The 23,904-nt window shown below is 46.7% G+C and overlaps 1 protein-coding gene across 4 annotated transcripts in view; it reads right to left on the bottom strand.

The window, feature by feature from the left end:
* Positions 1-23,904, bottom strand: part of LOC121577725 (ephrin type-B receptor 2) — a 168,844-nt gene that overhangs the window by 44,719 nt on the left and 100,221 nt on the right. The gene's annotated exons all lie outside the window — the stretch shown is intronic.

The following is a 23,904-nucleotide window of genomic DNA, read 5'->3' as shown; positions in this document are numbered from 1 at the left end:
GTACTGTGTTTTACTTTCATTATTCATTGTGCTCACAGCGCACTAGTTGCCTGAGATCCTCTGGAGTGGTCTACTTCCTGTTAAGTGCTCTTTAAAGGTCCTCTACTCTCGCTGGGAGAGTGGGAGGAAAACTTACAGCCATGGATAGGGATGATGAGGATCACACACTACTGCATCAAAACTGTGTGTGTGTGTTTGTGTGTGTGTGTGTGTGTGTGTGTGTGCGTGTGCATGTAAAAAGCAGTCAAGCACTACCATTTACAGTGAAACATCCTTACCTCAGTTAACCCCCCCCACACACACACATACACACACACACACTCATACACACACGCACACACACACACACACACACACACACACACACACACACACACACACACACACACACACACACACACACACACGCACACTGTGGAACCCTTCCCAGAATGCACAGCAGCCCCTGCTCAAGCACCATGTCAAGAGCTGTTTTTGTACTTGGGCCAAACCAGCTGAGGTTGGTTTAGCTTGAGATAATCACCACCCACCTCCCTCCCTGTCTCCCCATCCGTAAGAGGAGGAAATGGAGTGGTGTGGGGACTCGCTACGAGCTAAAGCCACACATGAAAAATTCACACACAGGAGGTGCCACACTTATGAATGACCTTCACAGAGTTATGAATGTCCTTATACTAATGCTACCTGAGAACGATCCCTGTGATACATTATGCAACATTGGGATTGCAAAAAAATAAAAATATCTGGAGGGATCCTTATCCTGTTGAATACTCTGCACCATATCCCATCTCACAAACCCCCACTATGTTCCATATCTAGGAATAATAAAACCGTCATTTCCCTATCATCCCTGGTCTGAGCTGCCAATTACAGATGGATTAAAGTGTGTGCCATATGGAAACGTCTGCAGCTGGAACTTTATTTGGAGAAGGTCAAATCACAAGGCAGGATAAATCCAGGTTCAATCCCACTGTTTATACTAGGAAGATAGATACCATTGCCCAGTGATCATGCTGGAACACCATGTTGGAGCAGGATTACTGCTCTTTTCCAATTCCAACTCCCCACAAACTCCCTGTAAAACACATCTCAATCATCATCCTCCGTCCAAAACTGTTGCACACACTATAGCACTGCTGTGCTTTAGTAACCCAATCCCTGGCCCTGTCCCTTGTCCATCAAACTCAGATTCCTTAGAAAAAAGTGTTTCACACACACACACACACACACACACACACACACACACACACACACACAGAGGACAATGTTCAGTGAGGCTGATGCATCCTGTAGAAAGATCATAGTCATAAATGTCAGTCGCAGGAAGCAGTATTGGGGATAAAATCTGATCAAGCTCTTCAATAAATATTAGTCTCAACATATTTTTCTTCTCCTGTGATTGATGGGGGAAATCAACCTGGTACAGAGTAAAACATGATGCCGGCACATTCACACTGCCAGTCACCAGAGTCACTGAATGAGGTCCCAGCTACAGATCTGTGGATTGGGACTGAGACTAAAGAACACAGTGGTCTATGGCAGTGAAGAGCTCAGAGGAGCGCTACCAAAGACAACAGCAGAAAGAACCAGCGAGAGGGAAAGGAGAAGGGGTGGAGCAGAGGAGAGAAAAAGAGAAAAACAGTAGGCGGTGCTTAGGATTGAGTGAATGGGTGTTTAGGCCAAGCATTCTGTATATGGAAGAGGGAGTTGGGAAGGGGGCGCAGTGTCAACAACTAGGCCTATTGTCTATTGTTTGGTATCCGGAAATGGCCAGGTATGGCTTTTTCTGTCCTTACTGTTCCTACTATCCTGTAGCATCCATGACAGACAGACAGAGAGACAGACAGACCAACAGGCCGGGCTGGTGGGGAGGAATTCCACCAGTCTTTCAGGAGGCTGTGTTAGAGGGCTGAGGAGCTGCTTGGTGTCAGATGTAGCCTGCAGACGAGAACACAGCTCTGATTAAAAAGCAAATCAGCGCTTTGATTCCCTCCTCACTCAGATTGGTACTGTTGAGCTGTTTGATCACAATCTCCCTCGACTCCCTCAGTCAACATGCAAGGATGTAGCTTACAACTCTGGCAAGGAGAGGAAATTATGAGGGGAATATTCATTGCTGTAGTTTTATTTTCCCTCCTCTCTTTTATTCTTTTTAAATATATGTCTCTATTAATATCCTTAAATAAATAAGCACGTTTTCTCAGCTCTCTGGATTTTGACAGAAGTGATGAAACACTGCATTAAGTCAAGAAAAAAAGGCGCACAGAAACATTCTAATGGAATTTATAAACACTTCGGATTTAATTTAGTGGCAGCCATGTCAAAGGGTCCAGATCACCTCAAAGCGGTTCCAGGCACACGCCAGGAAAGGAAAGGCTTGGCTGTCACATCTCAATGACTGCTGTTCTCTGGAGCAAAGGCAACACAGTGACTGGCTAGAGCCCAACCCTTTCTGTGTTATGACCTTTAATAACACGTCCTGACATAAAGAATTTAATTGGGAGTACTGTTGACTCACTGTATAAAAAGGGTATTGTGAGAGGTAAATCCTCGTGCCAGGGAGCCAGTCAGGTTTTACAGCAGGTAATTTGCTGGTTGTTTCAAAGGCTTCCTGGAAGTTTCAGACAGGCAGATTTATGTTAATGGGAAGAAGGAACCTGCAGCTCAGAGCCACTGTGTCCAGCCTAGTCTGTGTGAAAAGGTGGGGCTCCATTGTTTTCAGTGGCAGTGCTGATGATGAAGCCAGCCACTCTACTGGAAGCATTCTGAGCTGACAGTGCATCTGGCTTCTCCAGCTCAGTTTGAACACACACATATAGAGACACACGCACGTACGCACAAGCACACACACACACGTACACGTACAGACACATACAGTACATGCACATACAAGCACACAAACGCACAGACGCACACGCACGCACACACGCACATGCACACACACACACACACACACACACACACACACGTACACACACACACACAGACACACACAGCAATACATGCAGGCAGCACAGCAGCAGAATGGTGTGCCCAGACAGCCAGGAAGAACCCAAACAAAGGCTGGGCATTTGACATTTCCATCATGGTTGTCTGAGCTGTGCAGTGCCTCACCATGGCCATGGAATCATCTGGCTGATAACAGCCACTAATCCAGCCAGAGGCATGTCTATTGAGAGAAACCCATGACCTGTTCCACACCTCCCCGTCCCCCCGTCCCCCAGCAACCCCGCCCGACAGAGAGGTCCTTTGTCCACACCCCCCACCCCCTCTCCTGTTTCCCCATTCCTCCTATTCAGCTGCTTCAAAATCCCCCCCCAAAATGCTGAATTTAATGAAAGCAGCATTAAAAAGAGACAAGGGAAAGAAAGGGGTAAGGTGTGTGTGTGCGTGCTTGCGTGTGTGAGTGTTCATTACGTGTGTGTGTGAAAGAGAAAAGGCTGGAGGGGAAAGAACTGGAGGTGTGAGGTTTTGTTAGCGCAGCAGAAAAAAGTGCTGAAAGCGGTGAAAACGGGCAGGACGTTTCCTATTGTCACAGAGAGAGAGGGCCACTGTAGGGAGCAACGGGCTTGGTATCATGGCACTTCTGCTCTCTGTCTACTGTATAAACTATTTGGATGAATCACTGGGAAATAGAGATCAGATGTTATCCCTTAATAAGGATAGACCATAAAGAGAGAGGGGCTGTTTTGTGCCATACTCACTGTCCCACAAGGGAGCCAATCAGATCCAAATTAGATGAGCAAAAACTGTTAAAGCTATAATATGGACAGCTTGCAAATATTAACACTAGTACTGTTCTGAATCCTAAGATGTTTACTCTGCAGTGGTCACATGTGAGGAGAAGCGAACCTTGTGATGGGCCAGCCAGCTGGGCCAGCCATGGCCACAGGTTAACCTAAGGAGAGCATCCATAGTGTAGGTAGGGGGTGTAAGTAAAGCCAGTCTGTCCCCTTCATGCCGACCCTTCCATAGGGAACACACTTCTATTTGGCTGAGCAGTGACACACAGGGCTCCAGAATTCAATTAGGGCCTGGGCCGTGCCAGCTAATTCAATCAGGGCGGTGTGAAAGCAATTAGATGACTGGCATTCGCTTCACCCCACACACGGGCACAAATGAGATATTCACTTCCCTCTCTAGGTTTCCCTGTCTGATGCAATTAGCATGCCTGTATCTCTGCATGGCTCGCACTGGGGAGCAGGGTGTGAGGGTGACCAATGACCTACTGGGCGTAAATTAAGCTTCTCTCCACCTCGGACGCCCTCCTGCACTACTAAGGAGAGGAGAGAGCTGGACTTCTCAGTGATTCAGAGCCTGGGGTCAGAACAGCAGCCTTCACTGGTTGTGCAGTTCCCTCAAGGCCCAGTGAGTGATGTCTGCTTTCATCTTACATTATATCCGTGTGTGAAGACTGCATATGTATGTAGGTCTATGTTGTCGTTGTGTATTAATTATGTATGAATGTGTGTGTATGTGTGTGTATCTGCAGAAGGATCTGGCAGGTGGGAGGTGACTCATCGTCAGTGCCCCTGCTCTAAGCCATGTCTCCTCTACAGTTGTCAGTGAGCTCTCCTCAGACAGCATCCAGCCCAAACCCACCCAGCGGGCGCCATGGAGACAGATTAGGTGCTACGGCGGAGCCCGTGTGAGCGGTAGATTAGTAGGAAATGTGTGAGACACCTGGGAAATGGCCTCTTAACAGCTGGAGAAGGGAGGGCCCAGGCTCACAACACAGACTAGAAAGCTGGCACATGTCCCAACACACACACGCACGCACGCACACACACACCCACACACCCACACACACACACACACACACACACACACACACACACACACACACACACACACACACACACACACACACACACACACACAATGCTGACAGCATGCATTTATAAACAACCCCTGGCCACAGTCCAGAGGACAATTTAAGCTATCTATACATTTCCTAGGTGCCAAATACCAGGCTCAGATGTACTCTGTACCCCAGTGTCAGTATCAGAGGTTTCTCTCACTGGGGCACAGAGTACATGAGTATGGCACAAAACAACCCTCAGTATAACTGTGCTATGGGTTAGCGTTCAAGGACAAAAGGCACATGGGACAGGTCAACATAGCAGCGCACTAAAAATAATCTGTTGGTGGATTAAAGGTGTTGTAACCTGATAACAGCAGTAAAGTTATTTCCAGAAACCCAATGTCCTCATTCATTATCCCCATTCATTACACGTAAGATGCAAACACAAACCAACACATACCTCTGCACACCCTTAGACCCTCTCCCCATACTGTATTGTCACATGTGGCAAACATTATCTGTCTCATTCAAACGACATATCCATAGTGTTCCTTGAGTTGGAACACAGCGCAGTCATAATGATCATCAGGTCATGAATACCCCAAAAATGTATAATCAGCAAAGGGAAAAGTGTCTTAACCACAGTATTTCCATAGTGTCTGATAACTACCATGTGTCAATAGAAGGGGGAACAAGATGAAAGGGAGAATCTCTGGAGCCATACATGCAGCACAGTAATAATGTCTGGAATTTTCACTGCTGCTTTTTTTTCCCTTCCTCATTTTTTTCCACACTGAGAAAAGAAACAGAAATGGGGTATGGTAAAATTACAGGCATTTGAGCCGACACAAAAAATTGTGAAGGGTCATTTCATGCAGGCAGATCACTTCACAGCTTGCTCTCTGGAGGGTCCAGGGGGCCAATCAGGTTGGAGGTAGACCCCCGGGCCCCGGCCTCAGTATATAGGGCTGCAGATGGTTGGGGTGTGGCCAGAGAGAGTCAGGCAGACCCCTGTAAGAGAATTAATCTCCATTAAAGATGCCCTGTCAACCTCAACCTGCTACGTCTCCTGCCTGCAGTCACAGGAGCTACCTCTGAAACTCCCCTTATCTCCCTACTGATGATTAGGATGATCACAAGAAATAGCAAAACAGGAAGATACATACAGTTTATGCACTAAATAGCCTGTAGAGATGACCATTGTCAAGCATACAAAAACCCATATTTGTCACATTGAGTTACACAATGATACGTCAAGTGGAATGTAGGTGTTATTACTCCCCAACTAAAGAGAAAACAAATTATACATCATTATGGAATGACTCCAAGATGGCGTAGCAGTGCGGTCGTGTTCTTTGTTGTGTGTCCGTGTAAATAGCCTGTTTAAAAAAATGTTTTTTTTATTTGTCGTACATATTTCCCTATCACACTTTTCATCCTTCTACTCATCATCTCTTGCACATCTATCATTCCAGTGTTAATACTAATTGTAATTATTTTGCACTATGGCCAATTTATTGCCTTACCTCCATAACTTGCTACATTTGCACACACTGTATATATATTTTCTGTGGTATTTTTGACTTTATGTTTTGTTTTACCCCATATGTAACTCTGTGTTGTTGTTTTTATCGCACTGCTTTGCTTTATCTTGGCCAGGTCGCAGTTGTAAATGAGAACTTGTTCTCAACTGGCTTACCTGTTAAATAAAGGTGAAAAAATAAATAAAAATAAATAACATTATCGTCACTGATGTTATCAGTGGTAAGGAGGACAAAAGAGACTGCTCCTATCTTTATCCACACCAGGCCTTTCAGACAGGTGCTAACAGGAGCTAATGTATTCATCATCTCTACTGGCTTTGTACTGCAACACTTCACACTGTGAATGGTTTACATAAAGCACATACCTGTATCTCCCAGACTGATTCAACGTGGCACTGCAACAGGACACATGGCCATGGTGGCTATTGTACTGGGAGTGTTACAGTGATCCAGGATGGGGAGAAAAAAATGACTTTCTCCATCAGCACTTAAATGGGCATCCTCTGTTGAGAATTTGAGACGTAAGGGCCTAGTAGGAAATGGGACGATGTACTGTAGAAGTGATCCCATGTCAGAATCTCTCCTGTCATTGTGAGGGGGACAAAGGACATGGACACATACCCCCATCACCCCCTCCCATGGGAACAGCTTACCTGCCAAACCTCAGGACACACCCAATAACATGGGGATTAGGGTTGTATAAAGCACTTGGTCATGACATTACCCCCTTATTGGAACATTCATATCTTGGATAATGAAATTATGCTTTTTGCTTTATGAAATGTATTGCGCCTCTGGGATAGGGGGAAGGGAGGGCAGACAGCGCACACACACACACACACACACACACACATACACACACACACACACACACACACACACACACACACACACAAAATACACACAAACACAAACACAAACACAAACACACACCATGCTGTGATTCATAGGTTTATTTTAGGGAGTGTGTGTGTCTCCACTAAACCATCCATATCATTGTGTTTGGAGTCTTTATGAGTTTTGACGGCGACTGTCAGAGCCCTGGCCCCTAATCTCCCAAATGTACCCTTTTCTCAAGGACAGGCTGTTGCCTGGGAAACAGGAGTTCCTACCATGGAGCACCTCACTGTTCCGCATGCTGCACCCAGAGCTTCGAGCTGTGATCAGACACTGTCTATAACAGGAGGAGGAGGTGGGAGGGGAGGAGAAGAAAGAGGAGGAGGAGATGGAGCACCTCCTGCAGACAACCAGGGTGTTAAAGTGGAACTGACAGCGTTTTAGCAACATTAAATAGTATTAACATTTGTTCATATACACCCCCAGGAAGAATATTATGCATTTTTTGTCATTTTCTGACAAGCAAGCACTCATTTTCACATTTTCATACATTCATAGAATGTTTTGGAATGACGTAGAGTAAGGCATGTGAAAGTTCTATAGTTATATAGAGTGGGAAAGCGGTCGTGCGTTTGGACAATTAATAGACACTGCAGTAAATAAAACCTAATAAAAATATCTGTCTTGTCCAGGACCGGAGTCTACACAGTGTGCCATAGCCAATCAGAGTTACAATAGGCCTATATGCAAATAAGCCATTTGCAACACAGGCAGTGTTGCCAACAATATTTAGCAAGTTTTTAGACCCCTCTAGTGACTTTTATTGGTAAAATATTCTAGCGACAAATTCAGCTACTTACACGAGCCTCCCATCATTCAATTTGAACTGGACTGTGTATTTACATTTTACATTTACATTTTAGTCATTTAGCAGACGCTCTTATCCAGAGCGACTTACAGTTAGTGAATACATATTTGTTATTTTTTATACTGGCCCCCCGTGGGAATCGAACCCACAACCCTGGCGTTGCAAACGCCATGCTCTATCAACTGAGCTACATCCCTGCCGGCCATTCCCTCCCCTACCCTGGACGACGCTGGGCCAATTGTGCGCCGCCCATGAGTCTCCCGGTCGCGGCCGGCTGCGACAGAGCCTGGATTCGAACCAGGATCTCTAGTGGCACAGTTAGCACTGCGATGCAGTGCCTTAGACCACTGCGCCACTCAACAGCGCAACTTTAGATTATTAGAAAGCATTCACCAAAAGCCAAAAATACACCTGAATGGATTTCTGCAAATATGTAAATACCACGGGAGTCCTCTTACATGTGGGAACTTTCCAGTCCTATTGATCAAACAACCATGAAAGGCTAACTCTCTCTCAGTTGCCTATGCACATCAACAACAACAAAATCAACAACTAATGTTAGCCAAAGTGTCAGAGTGTGTTGATGTGGATGCGGTGGTAGAGTCAAGCGCAGGACACAGAGGGTAAGTCAAAACGACTTTACTATCACTTGAAAAATAGAATACAAAATAAACGGCCTCAAAACACTGGAGGCGAACAATTACGCGCAGTGCGTAAAACACGAAGAGTCAAAATACGCGGAGTGCGTAAACAACTACATGGAGCCAAGGCACCGAACCTATCTAAACACGACAGGTGGAAAAAAACATAGAAAATCACACATAGAAAATCCACACCCTGGCTCAACATATAAGAGTCCCCAGAGCCAGGGCGTGACACAACGTGAGATAAGCTCAAATCTAACGAGGGAACAGTAGATAAACCCTCTCAAAGTTGACCGTCAAAATTGCACTGATAAACGATGTGGAATAGTAGCCTGCTTGCCCTTCTGCAGCTTGCCTGCCAATGCATGCTTGTCCTAACCCACATTTTGACAACTGAATGGGAACTTGCCTGCCTACCTGCCCATTTGATCGATGCCATATACATTTGATTGACAACTAAGAGACATGCTAACTGTGGATAACTGTCGTTCAAGTTCAGCAAAACTAGCTAGCAAAGTGATTCAAATTTCTTGCAAGCTAACCAAAATTACCTACATCTCTAGATGTAGCCACAGAAAAACGATTTGGGGGGGGGAAAGTCAGCCACTTACTCACTCGTCCAATGACAACATCCTCCCAGCAGCAGCTAACATTAGGCTCCGTTTTTTTTTAGCTTGCTAAATAAATAGCTGCATAAATAGATAAGCTAGCCCATTAGCAACGTTATGACTGACTTGTGATAATTGCCCTTGCTAATTTGATTGTACTGACATTCCCAGCATTGGTTACATTTGTCAGTTTTTGTCCAAAATATTGAGTCATTTAAACTAAAACAGTGCATCCCGAATAGCTGGAGGAAGCAAACAATGTACTAAGCAAACAATGTACCAGGCCAGCTGTAATTTACAACCTGATAGCAATATTTGTTGGACTACCAAGAAATGTATTGATGAATTATATTAATCATGCATTGAACTGCATCCATCTATTCTGCCAACAATGCCTTACTCTACATCATGGATTTTTTTGTCAAATAGAACCTATTTTTAAAACATCTTATAAAGACAGTTTTGTAGCAAAACTGAGCATTTTATATTTTTGACTGATATTATGATTTTATTTTTGTTTCATATCTGCAAAGTAGTTAAAACACTGTCAGTTCCACTTTAAGGTGTACATGACAATAAGAGGATTATTTGAATTACAGTCAATGATTTGTTGATTGAAATCATCTGTATTAAAATCACTGGGCAGTATCTTTCCACCTAGCACAAAACAACAAAGCCCCGGATGGCTGTGGGTATCCCGGGTAGGTGAGAAGCATGCAGTGAGGGATGTTTTGTTGCCCAGAGGCAGATGCAGGAAATAGCTGATAAAGGCTGTCTGTGCATGGAGGAGGGGAGGAGGGGCCTCTCTCTCTCTCTCTCTCTCTCTCTCTCTCTCTCTCTCTCTCTCTCTCTCTCGCGCTATCTGTCTCTCCCTCTCTCTTTCCCTCTCTCTCTCTCTTTCTCTCCCTCTCTCTCTTCAACCAAACAAAGCCAGTGAGCAGTACTAGCCCGGCCCTCAGTGACAGAGGCTCCCCAAGGTGTGGTCTGCATGATGGACAGGAGGCATAAAGGGAATGTGTTGCCCGTCACTGGAGACAAGGAGGCAACATGGGGTAGTGGGATGGGGAGGGAGCATTGCAAGCAGCAGCTGGCATTGAATCCTGTCACTGTCCCTGTGTAACCCTCTGACGTACAAACACACACACACGTACAAGCACATACACACACACATACACAGTAAGATAAACAGTGCCATTAACGAAACCCTGGATATCATATTCATAATCTGTGTCTCATATCTGAAGCCTCCTATCCCTAGAGTGTATTTATTAGAGATGATATCACTTCTGACCACAAGGATTTAATGAGACGATGGGGAGTCTGAATTCTATTATCCATTCAATCTTCAACAGAAAAAACAACAGCTGCACCGAGCCCACCTAGTCGCACACACACAAACACACACACACACACACACACACATGCAAGTGCGCACATGCATGCAAAGTATGTCCCATAAAAAAAATGCCAAGAGAGTGCAAAGCTGTCATCAAGGCAAAGGGTGGCTATTTGAAGAATTTCAAATATAAAATATATTTTGATTTGTTTAACTATTTTCTGGTTACTACATGATTCCATATGTGTTATTTCATAGTTTTGATGTCTTCACTATTATTTTACAATGTAGAAAATAGTACAAATAAAGCAAAACCTTTGAATGAGTAGGTGTTCTAAAACTTTTGACCGGTAGTGTATATATATATATATATATATACATATACAGTTGAAGTCGGAAGTTTACATACACCTTAGCCAAATACATTTAAACTCAGTTTTTCACAATTCCTGACATTTAATCCTCGTAAAAAGTCCCTGTCTTAGGTCAGTTAGGATCACCACTTTATTTTAAGAATGTGAAATGTCAGAATAATAGTAGAGAGAATGATTTATTTCAGCTTTTATTTCTTTCATCACATTCACAGTGGATCAGAAGTTTACATACACTCAATTAGTATTTGGTAGCATTGCCTTTAAATTGTTTAACTTGGGTCAAACTTTTTGAGTAGCCTTCCACAAGCTTCCCACAATAAATTGGGTGAATTTTGGCCCATTCCTCCTGACAGAGCTGGTGTAACTGAGTCAGGTTTGTAGGCCTCCTTGCTCGCACACACATTTTCAGTTCTGCCCACAAATGTTCTATAGGATAGAGGTCAGGGCTTTGTGATGGCCACTCCAATACCTTGACTTTGTTGTCCTTAAACCATTTTGCCATAACTTTGGAAGTATGCTTGGGGTCATTGTCCATTTGGAAGACCCATTTGCGACCAAGTTTTAACTTCCTGACTGATGTCTTGAGATGTTGCTTCAATATATCCACATCATTTTCCTTCCTCATGATGAAATTTTTTTGTGAAGTGCACCAGTCCCTCCTGCAGCAAAGCACCCCCACAGCATGATGCTGCCACCCCCGTGCTTCATGGTTGGGATGGTGTTCTTCGGCTTGCAAGCAACCCCCTTTTTCCTCCAAACATAACGATGGTCATTATGGCCAAACAGTTCTATTTTTGTTTCAACAGACCAGAGGACATTTCTCCAAAAAGTACGATCTTTGTCCCCATGTGCAGTTGCAAACCGTAGTCTGGCTTTTTTATGGCAGTTTTGGAGCAGTGGCTTCTTCCTTGCTGAGTGGCTTTTCAGGTTATGTCGATATAGGACTCGTTTTACTGTGGATATAGATACTTTTGAACCTGTTTCCTTCAACATCTTCACAAGGTCCTTTGCTGTTGTTCTGGGATTGATTTGCACTTTTCGCACCAAAGTAAGTTTATCTCTAGGAGACAGAACGCGTCTCCTTCCTGAGCGGTATGATGGCTGCGTGTTCCCATGGTGTTTGTACTTGCGTACTATTGTTTGTACAGTTGAACGCGGTACCTTCTGTCACGAGTTACAAAGCCAGAACCCAGAAGCAGACCAGGACAAGGTAAGTTGAAACGAAGGTGAGTGTTTATTTACAAAGTCAAGAGTGATGCTGAATAATCCAGGGAACAGAGCGGGCGGCGTTGATTAGTTGTTGGGGGTGCAGTGGTTGATCCAATCATGGCTCGGCAGCCGCCGACCACCAGGCAGAGGTTGGATGAAGGTTCCGGACGAGTGACTGCAGATGGAACAAAACGGAGGTAAGTAAACAACAAACCAACAAGGTGCAAAACAACAAAACTAACGCTAGAAGCTCTAAGACTGATACTCTGGTAAACCTACTGTTCATGGCTAACGATCCGGCAGGGAATGGATGTTAGGCCAGAGCCTAAGAAGGGTGATGATCAGGACCAGGTGTGCAGATTGCTGATGGGATGCAGGTGCGGAACTCAAGAGAGCTCCCCGGAGCGTTCCAGAACCCTCGGGAAACTGGAGATCACGAGCAGAAAAACTAGTCCACAGACAGGACCCGACTCAGACTGCCGGGATCGTTACAGTACCCCCCTCCGACGAGACGCCACCGGGCGGACTCCCGGAGCGCCAGGATGGAGGCGGTAGAAGTCACCGAATGAGGTCAGCATCTAGGATCTGTCGCCGCGGAATCCAACTCCTCTCTTCAGGACCATACCCCTCCCAGTCCACGAGATACTGGAAACCCCGGCCCCGCCGTCTGGAATCCATGATGCGTCGCACCGTGTAGGCAGTTCCACCTCCGATCATCCGAGGAGGAGGAGGAGGAGGCGGAGGAGGCAACAGAGGACTGAGGAAAACAGGCTTGAGGCAGGAGACATGAAAGGTGGGATGGACTCTGAGCGTCCTCGGTAGTTTGAGTCGAACTGCCACTGGATTGATCACCTTCTCCACCACAAACGGACCAATGAACTTCGGTAACAACTTCCTAGACTCAGTCCGTAAAGGGAAGATCCCGTGTGGCCAACCAGACCCTATCTCCGATGGTATAGGTGGGAGCGGGGATCCGGCGACGATTCGCCTGGAGCTGATACCGGTCCGAAACTCTAAGAGTGCCTTTCTGGCCCGATGCCAGGTCCGGTGGCAACGACGAATATGGGCCTGAACAGAAGGCACTGAGAGCTCCTTCTCCTGAGAAGGGAACAAGGGAGGTTGGTAGCCATACAGGCACTGGAAGGGAGACATCCCAGTGGCAGATGTAGGGGAGAGTATTGTGGGCATACTCAACCCAAGGCAACTGAGAGACCCAGGAGGTGGGGTTGGAAGAGGCCAGGCAGCGTAGCGTGGATTCCATCTTCTGGTTGGCTCTCTCCGCCTGACCATTAGATTGGGGGTGAAAACCAGATGTGAGACTGACTGTAGCTCCAATGGCCAAACAGAAGGACTTCCAGACAGCAGAGGTAAACTGAGGGCCACGGTCGGAAACGATATCACTGGGCAAACCGTGGACCCTGAAAACCTCCCCTAACCAGGATCTCGGACGTCTCCGAGGCAGAGGGAAGCTTGGCAATTGGCACAAAGTGGGCGAACTTGCTGAATCTGTCCACGATAGTCAGAACGACCGTGTTCCCCTCAGAAGCGGGCAACCCAGTGACAAAGTCCAGGGCCAGATGCGACCATGGTCGCGGGGAATAGGAAGGGGGTGAAGTAGTCCAGAGCTGGGCCGATTGGTACCCTTATTCTGCGCACACACTGGACAGGCAGCAACATAACCCCGAGTATCCTCGGCCATGGCGGGCCACCAAAAAGCGTCTGCGAAGAAACGCCATCGTCCGAGCCACGCCAGGGTGACAAGCCATCTTGCTGGCGTGGGACCATTTGAGGACCGCAGGACGAACCGACTCAGGCACAAACAACCGACCGGGTGGACCGTTACCGGGACCGGGCTGCGTCCGAAGGGCCGCCATCACCTCCTCCTCAATCCTCCACCTAACAGCTCCCACGACGCAGTTCCGGGGGAGAATTGTCTCGGTCTTGGACCCACTCTCCTCCGTCTTGGAGAACATCCGAGACAAGGCGTCCGCCTTGCCGTTCTTAGATCCAGGTCGGAACGTCAGGGAAAAATTGAATCGTCCGAAAAACAACGACCACCTGGCCTGACGGGAGTTGAGACGTCTAGCCGATTGCACGTAAGCAAGATTCTTGTGGTCAGTCCAGACAATAAACGGTTGCTCCGCCCTCCAACCAGTGGCGCCACTCCTCCAAGGCAAGTTTCACCGCGAAGCTCCCGGTTACCCACATCGTAATTCCTCTCCCAGGCGAAAGGCGACGAGTAGTAGGGCGCAGGGATGGAGTTTACTGTCCGTGGAGCATCGCTGCGACAGGATGGCGCCAACTCCCACATCAGGCGCGTCCACTTCAACGACGAACTGACGGGCCGTGTCCGGTTGAGAGAGAATCGGTGCGTTGGTGAATCGCCTCTTCAAATCCAGAAACGCTCGATCCGCCTCCGGATTCCACTTGAAGCTCCTGATACTGGAAGTCAAGGCAGTTAACGGAGCGGCCACACGGCTGTAATCCCGGATGAATCTGCGGTAGAAATTCGCAAACCCCAAAAATCTCTGGAGCTGCAATCTCGTACCGGGCTGGGCCCATTCCAGAACCGCTCTAACCTTCTCCTGGTCCATCCTAATCTCCCCCCTGGAGATGATGTACCCGAGAAAGGATGTCGTGTGGGCGTGAAACTCGCACTTCTCGGCCTTCACGAACAGGCGATTCTCCAACAATCGCTGCAGAACCTGCCGGACATGCTGGACGTGGTCGGAAGGTTCCTTCGAGAAGATCAGAATGTCATCCAGGTAAACAAACACAAAGAGACCGATCATATCTCTCAGGACGTCGTTCACCATACTCTGGAATACCGCTGGAGCATTGGTCAGTCAAAGCGGCATCACCTGATACTCGAAGTGACCCATCGGTGTATTGAAACCGTCAACCACTCGTCTCCCTCTCTGATCCGGACCATGTGATACGCATTGCGTAGGTCTAGCTTGGTGAACACCGTAGCACCCTGTAAGGAGTCGAAGGCAGAACTCATCAAGGGCAGGGGATACTTGTTCTTGACCGTGATGTCATTCAACCCCCGATAATCAATACACGGTCAAGAGAGCCATCCTTCTTACCCACAAAGAAGAATCCTGCCCCCAGGGGTGATGACGAGGGCGAACGAGACCAGCAGCTAGGGACTCCTTGATGTAGGTCTCCAAAGCCTCACGTTCAGGGCGGGAGATACTGTATAACCTTCCCTTGGGGTAGACAGCTCCAGGGAACAGGTTGATGGCACAATCATATGGTCGGTGGGGAGGGAGTGACAGAGCCTTCTGCTTACTGAACACTTCCCCCAAATCGTGATATGTCTCGGGAACCAGGGACAAATCTGGGGGTTTAGCCTCAATCACCTGACTGGGAACCGAATGGGGACAGGCAGTCTTGAGACAGTTAGCATGACAATCAAGGCTCCAACTCGTTACCTTGCCCGTCACCCAATCGAACGTGGGATTGTGTTCCTTCAGCCAGGGGTATCCAAGGACCAGAGGAACATGGGAAGACGGCAGAATGAAGAATGAAATCATCTCCGAATGATTCCCCGACAACAGCATCTTAACCGGTTCAGTCCTCATCGTGATACGTGCCAGACTACTGCCGTTCAGAGTGGTCGCTTCAATGGCTTCCGGCAATTGCTCCTTGGAGAGCCCCAGCTGTTCCACCAACTCGGCATCAAGAAAGCTTCCATCGGCACCTGAATCGATAAAAGCGTTAATCGCTAAGCTCTGATTCCTGTTCACAAGGGTAGCCGGGAAACGGGGTCTGACAGAGGTATTGAGAGGTCGAAACTGGCTCGCTAAAAGTCCTCCCAACTTTAGCGAGCCGCGCAGTTTGACGACCGCCGGGAACAGGTGGCGAGGTAATGTCCCCGAACCACCACAGTAGAGGCAACAGTTAGTCCTACGTCTGAGTTGGCGTTCCTCCTTGGTTAACCCGTGCCGCCCCTACTTGCATTGGTTCAGAATCGGAGACAGGACCTCTCCACTAATCCTGTGTGGTGGACGATGATCGACGTATTCTGGTCCAATCCCGACCCGACTGGAACCTGAGAAGCTGATCGATTGGGCCGGGCCCCATTGCTTCTCCCTCCTTCGCTCACGGACTCGATTATCCACCCGAATAGACAAGGCTACCAAGCTGTCCAGGTCACTAGGCTCCGGATAGGAGATCAACTCATCCTTGAGCTGCTCCGACAGACCCTGGTAAAAGGCCGCTTGCAGAGACTCCTCATTCCACCCACTCTCCACAGCCAACGTCTTGAACTCGATCACGAAGTCGGCCACGCTACGAGTTCCTTGGTGAAGCGAAAACAGGCGCCTAGCTGCGTCCCTCCCTCGGACGGAATGGTCGAAGAGCTTCCTCATCTCGGCCGTGAACCCCTGGTATGAAGCCATGCAGGGGTCTTGTCGTTCCCAAACGGCTGAAGCCCACTCCAGCGCTCGACCACGCAGCAACTCAATCACAAAGGCTATCCTAGCCTTGTCTGTGGCATAAGAGTAGGGCTGTAGATCGAACACTAACCCACACTGCATAAGGAAAGAACGGCATCTTCCCAGCTCCCCCTCATATTTATCCGGCGTCGGAACCTTGGGCTCACGGAAGGACACAGCTCCAGACGCGGCAGGCGAGATGGGTGAAACCGTAGTGGATCCTCCACCGGAAACTTGCGCTGGTTCTGGACCTCCCGTCAGACCGGTAGAAAGGTTCCGAACTGCCATCGCGATCTCCTGTAGCTCCGTGCTATGATGGCCCAACATCTTCTCCTGATGGGTAATGGCATGGCGAACAGAGTCCAGGTCCGCTGGGTTCATACTGGCCGGATCGTTCTGTCACGAGTTACAAAGCCAGAACCCAGAAGCAGACCAGGACAAGGTAAGTTGAAACGAAGGTGAGTGTTTATTTACAAAGTCAAGAGTGATGCTGAATAATCCAGGGAACAGAGCGGGCGGCGTTGATTAGTTGTTGGGGGTGCAGTGGTTGATCCAATCATGGCTCGGCAGCCGCCGACCACCAGGCAGAGGTTGGATGAAGGTTCCGGACGAGTGACTGCAGATGGAACAAAACGGAGGTAAGTAAACAACAAACCAACAAGGTGCAAAACAACAAAACTAACGCTAGAAGCTCTAAGACTGATACTCTGGTAAACCTACTGTTCATGGCTAACGATCCGGCAGGGAATGGATGTTAGGCCAGAGCCTAAGAAGGGTGATGATCAGGACCAGGTGTGCAGATTGCTGATGGGATGCAGGTGCGGAACTCAAGAGAGCTCCCCGGAGCGTTCCAGAACCCTCGGGAAACTGGAGATCACGAGCAGAAAAACTAGTCCACAGACAGGACCCGACTCAGACTGCCGGGATCGTTACACCTTCAGGCGTTTGGAAATTACTCCCAAGGATGAACCAGACTTGTGGAGGTCTACAATTTTTTTCTGAGGTCTTGGCTGATTTCTTTTGATTTTCCCATGATGTCAAGCAAAAAGGCACTGAGTTTGAATGTAGGCCTTAAAATACATCCACAGGTACACCTCCAATTGACTCAAATGATGTCAATTAGCCTATCAGAAGCATCTAAAGCCATGACATCATTTTATGGAATTTTCCAAGCTGTTTAAAGGCACAGTCAACTTAGTGTATGTAAAATTCTGACCCACTGGAATTGTGATACAGTTAATTATAACTTAAATAATCTGTCTGTAAACAATTGTTGGAACAATTACTTGTGTCATGCACAAAGCAGATGTCCTAACCGACTTGCCAAAACTGTAGTTTGTTGAGTGGTTGAAAAACGAGTTTTAATGACTCCAACCTAACTGTATGTAAACTTCCGACTTCAACTGTATATTTCAAGTTGTCGTCGTCATTTGATGTACTTCATGTAGAGTATTTCAACAAGCAGAGGTTCCCTGTCCACCTATCCCTCAACCCCCTGTGTTTTATCACTGGTTGATAAATACTGCCACACCTGTACAGTTTAAACATTTCATTTTTAAGTATTATGTTGGCAAGGACCCATCATGGCCTTTTTGGAGAGCGAATCTAGTTCTCAGTCATGGATTAACAACTTTCAGGAATTAACCCGTTCTCGCCTGTACATGATATTGCATAAATGTTTTGCAATATAGCCAATTTGGACTTTGCAGCTGGCCTATCTAAGGGGAAATCGCTCAGTTCTGCCTCCAGGACAAGACTCATGACAATAAACATCAACCTGCTATTTCACCACTGCAGAACTAAATATGGGAATATGTCCCATATTAATTTACACAGACGCTCTTATCAAGAGCGACTTACAGTAGTGAGTGCATACATTTTCATATTTCTGTTCAAACCCACAACCCTGGCGTCGTAAGTGCCATGCTCTACCAACTGAGCCACACCGTCCCCTATCCTGTGATCTACATATAATTCATCAGATACTTTCATTTGTCAACTGGGTGTTAAAAAGATCCACTGATTCATGAAAGTGCGTGTCAAAACAAGCCGCACAAGAACAAACCACCAGAACACGATTCCACCTGGTATCTCATCTCACACAAACTCTAAACAAACTGTGCAGCAGGAGAGACACACACATACTCTTTAATAACAGCTACCATCCCTAGGCCACTACACCTGCGCCTGTCTGAATGGCAAAGGATTGTTCCCGAGGTGATTCAGTTGAAAGGTTTAATGGCGCCTAAGTAGGGGTGGAATACATAAAACGGCCCAATCATGGATCCAGAGTGAGGTGGGCCCCCGGAACATTTACACTGAATGAATGGATCGAGCAATTAGCATTTAAACATGTCATTGATTCATCTAAAACAAGGGAAGCCTCTGCTATTCATCTTGGTGCTCTAAATGTCTTCCACCCTCCATGACTATGTCCTTAAACCTGTTACAGAAAGAGGCTAGCCGGGCTTCCCTCCATTTGTCCTAATCAATGGAGCCTGTTCAATCCAGACCCGGGGGATCAGTGAAATTAAGTACCCACCTCACACTGCAGCGAGTTGGGGCCAACACAGCCTGGGCATGAGGGAGATGAGCATGGCCTCTGTTGCCGTGGTAACGCTGGCTAGCCGAGCCACCACTGCCACTGCTGCATCTCCCTCCCTGTCCCTGTCCCCTCCTTATTTATTTGGCAGATCCAAAATGGCAGCGCAGTGGAACAATGGTGCTCCTCCATGACACTGTAGCAAATGTACTCCAAAATGAAATATACACATTTTCACCCTTCATTTTCTCAGAGAGAGGATAAAACCCTGGTGGAATGGGAGAGGGTGTGTCCTTGTTGGAATTGTTTCCACAGACAAAGCAACCCATATGTCACAATTATAGCCAACTCTTACGTAAAATAGCAAGCACCAACAATGCACGCAATCAGTGGTTTGAGGTTAGTGCAGTAATCACCTGGGAAACAGAGATATGATCCAGAGGTACCGTTCCCCAGGGCATAAATAAACAACATGTATTGTATTGTATCTAGAGATAAACCACTGCATTAATGGGTGTAATAAATAACCCACACCGCTATAGGACACTGTAGATGGTCAGATATTGCATAATAGAGAGTGGGAATGAACTTCAGGCCGGCATGAAAGCCTCCATTTGCACCTGGGTGCCTCAGTGATGGGGGAATGGAGAACTGGGAGTAACCATGCCCAGCAGCCTATCCCCTGGCATCACCATAGCGACTGGTGGTGGATGATGATGTCTATCATCATAAGACAGAATATGGCTCATTACCGAAACAAACACATTACCTCACCCGACACACACAGTGTAATATCCTATGTTTCTGAACAAGGACATGGAAAATATACAACTAGCTGGACACTCCTAGTGGCCGGTGATTTTAATGCAGGGAAAAAACTATTGCTCACTTTTACTCCACACACAGAAACGCATACAAAGTTCTCCCTCGCTCTCCATTTGGCAAATTTGACCATAACTCTATCCTCCTGATTCCTGCTTACAAGCAAAAACTCAAACAGAAAGTACCAGTGAGGCGCCCAATACGGAAGTGGTCCGATGAAGTGGATGCTAACCTACAGGACTGTTTTGCTAGCACAGACTGGAATATGTTCCGGGATTCATCCAATGGCACAGTTTACCACATCAGTCACCAGCTTCATTAGTAAGTGCATCAACGGCATCTCCGCCACTGCAATCATACGTACATATCCCAACCAGAAGCCATGGATTATAGGCAACATCTGCACTAAGGTAAAGGCTAGACCTGCCGCTTTCAATGAGCGGGACACTAATCCGGACACTTATAAGACATCCCGCTACGACCACCGACAAGAAATCATGGGCCCTCATTTATATAGCTGCACCATTGAGAGCATCTTGACCGGGTGCATCACCGCTTGGTATGGCAACTGATTGGCATCCGACCGCAAGGCACTACAGACGGTAGTGTGTACGGCCCAGTACATCCCTGCCATCCAGGACCTCTATACCTGGCAGTGTCAGAGGAAGGCCTTAAGAATTCTCAAAGACTTCAGCCACCCAAATCATAGACTGTTCTCTCTGCTACTGCACGGCAAGCGGTACCGGTGCACCAAGTCTGGAACCAACAGGACCCTGAACAGCTTCTACCCCAAAGCCATAACACTTCTAAATAGTTAGTTAAATAGTTAACCAAATAGCTACCCGGACTATCTGCATTGACCCTTTTTCCACTAACTTTTCTGACTCATTACATATGCTGTTGCTACTGTTTGTTATCTATCCTGTTGCCTAAACACTTTATAACTAGTTATACAGTGCATTCGGATCCCTTGACTTTTTCCACATTTTGTTAAGTTACAGCCTTATTCTAAAACGGATTAAATAAATAAAAATCCTCATCAATCTACATACAATACCCCATAATGACAAAGCAAAATTTTTTGCACATTTTATTTAAAAAAACTGAAATACCTTATTTACATAAGAATTCAGTCCCTTTGCTATGGTGAATCCTGTTTCCATTGATCATCCTTGAGATGTTTCTACTTGATTGGAGTCCACATGTGGTAAATTCAATTGATTGGACATTATTTGGAAAGGAACACACCTGTCTATATAAGGTCCCACAGTTGACAGTGCATGTCAGAGCAAAAACCAAGCCATGAGGTCGAAATAATTGTCCGTAGCGCTCCGAGACAGGATTGTGTCGAGGCACAGATCTGGGGAAGGTCCCAAAACATTTCTGCAGCATTGAAGATCCCCAAGAACACAGTGGCCTCCATCATTCTTAAATGGAATAAGTTTGGAACCACTAAGACTCTTCCTAGAGCTGGCTGCCCGGCCAAACTGAACAATTGGGGAGAAGGGCCTTGGTCAGGGAGGTGACCAAGAACCCGATGGTCACTCTGACAGAGCTCCAGAGTTCCTCTGTGGAGATGGGAGAACCTTCCAGAAGGACAACCATCTCTACAGCACTCCACCAATCAAGCCTTTATGGTAGAGTGGCCAGACGGAAGCCACTCCTCAGTAAAAGGCACATGACAGCCCGCTTGGAGTTTGCCAAAAGGCACCTAAGTGTGTCTCAGACCACAAGAAACAAGATTCTCTGGTCTGATGAAGCCAAGATTGAACTCTTTGGCCTGAATGCCAAGCATCACGTCTGGAGGAAACCTGGCACCATCCCTAAGGTGAAGCATGGTGGTGGCAGCATCATGCTGTGGGGAAGTTTTTCAGTGGCTACTGGGAGACTAATCAGGATCGAGGGAAAGATGAACTGAACAAAGTACAGAGAGATCCTTGATGAACACCTGCTCCAGAGCGCTCAGGACCTCAGACTGGGGCGAAGGTTCACCTTCCAACAGGACAATGACCTTAAGCACACAGCAAAGACAACGCAGGAGTGGCTTCGGGACAAGTCTCTGAATGTCCTTGAGTGGCCCAGCCAAAGCCTGGACTTGAACCCGATCGAACATCTCTGGAGAGACCTGACAATAGCTGTGCAGTGACGCTCCCCATCCAACCTGATAGAGCTTGAGAGAATCTGCAGAGAAGAATGAGAGAAACTCCCCAATTACAGGTGTGCCAAGCTTGTAGCATCATACCTAAGAAGACTCAAGGCTGTAATTACTACCAAAGGTGCTTCAACAAAGTACTGAGTAAAGGGTCTGAATACTTATGTAAATGTGATATTTCAGTTTCTTATTTTTTATAAATTTGCTAAAAAATCTAAAAACCTGTTTTTGCTTTGTCATTATGGGGTATTGTGTGTATATTGATGAGAATAAGGCCGTAACGTAACGGAATGTGGAAAAAGTCAACGGGTCTGAATCCTTTCCCGAATGCACTGTATTTACATATCTACCTAAATTATCTCATACCCCTGCATATCGACTCGGTACTTGTACCCTGTGTATATAGTCAACTTATCGTAACTCATTGTGTATTTATTATTACTTTAATTATTACGTGTTTAACTTTTCTATTATTTCTCTATTTTCTTTCTCTCTGCATTGTTGGGAAGGGCCCGTAAGTAAGCATTTTACTGTTGGTTTACACCTGTTGTTTACGACGCATGTGACTAATAAAATCTGATTTGATTTGAGTACTGCACCCATACCCTGCCACTGTGCTAGGGTTAGCTAGCTTCCCCCTGGCACTCCTCTGAGCTTTCCACTGCCACATACCTGACATATCCATACAGGCTGATACAAATCTCATCTCTTACATTAATACTGAAGTGATGAAAAGGTTATAACACAAATAGAATGCGGATGTAGACTGTTGCATTTCCCAGAGGTTGGCCTACTGTATCTTTGCTCTGTACTGGTGATGCTGGTACACTTACATCAGCTACAGTATGTCTCTCTTCTGAGGAGACGAGCATTATGCATTTTTTTGTCATGTACCCCCAGACACAGACACACAGACACAAAAAACACATATACAAACAAACTGCATTAATACAAGTTTGCTTCTAAAATCCTGTTTTTGCAACAGCGAAAGGTCAGTAAACCCAAGTGGGGCGTAATAGAACTCTGGGCGATTAGGAACTCAGCGGTGGCCTGCCTGCCTGCCTGTGCCGAGGAGACTGGGTGGTTGATTAGTCTTGGGTTCCTGGAGGCAGCAGGATTATATAAGAGACGCTGGTGGGGGTCAGGAGACCGTTGGGCTCAGAGACAGATCCCTGTCCGGAGTGTGAGAAAATATGGGAGGGGCTCAGGCGCGGGGAGGCGGGGTTCATGACAGTTTGACGAGGAAACGTGACGGGATTCCATCCAGGACACACAGACACAAGCACTGTGAACCCTTGCCAGCCAAGGTCACAGACAGGAAAATACAGCAGGAATGAAGAAAAAAAAAAAACATACAAGAGCAAATCCCTCTTACAGACAAGCTCACAGACACTTTCATGGGCTCTTTCCTTAGATTGCATCAGCAAGTTTTCATCAGCGTGTCAGAACATTAAAGAACCACTGAACATGGCGATTGGCACGTGTGTTTTTCTGTTGCTCATTAGAAAAAGATTTCAGTCTTGGAGGTGTATTTCCTGACCGATTCTGCATTTGGTTAAGGATGTTTGTCCCCCATGAGACACTGTAGACACAGAAGCCTATTTCACTTCCTCAAAATCGCCAGAATGAATCTAAGATAACTCAAGAAATCTGTAATTAATTTTGACGTTTATGCAGAGGATGTTTTAGTTGCGCAATTTTACATCTAACTAAGGTGTTTGA

The sequence above is a fragment of the Coregonus clupeaformis genome, chromosome 12, assembly GCF_020615455.1.
Source record: "Coregonus clupeaformis isolate EN_2021a chromosome 12, ASM2061545v1, whole genome shotgun sequence".
Classification (NCBI taxonomy): Eukaryota; Metazoa; Chordata; class Actinopteri; order Salmoniformes; family Salmonidae; genus Coregonus; species Coregonus clupeaformis.
This window is presented reverse-complemented; position numbering and strand designations above follow the sequence as displayed.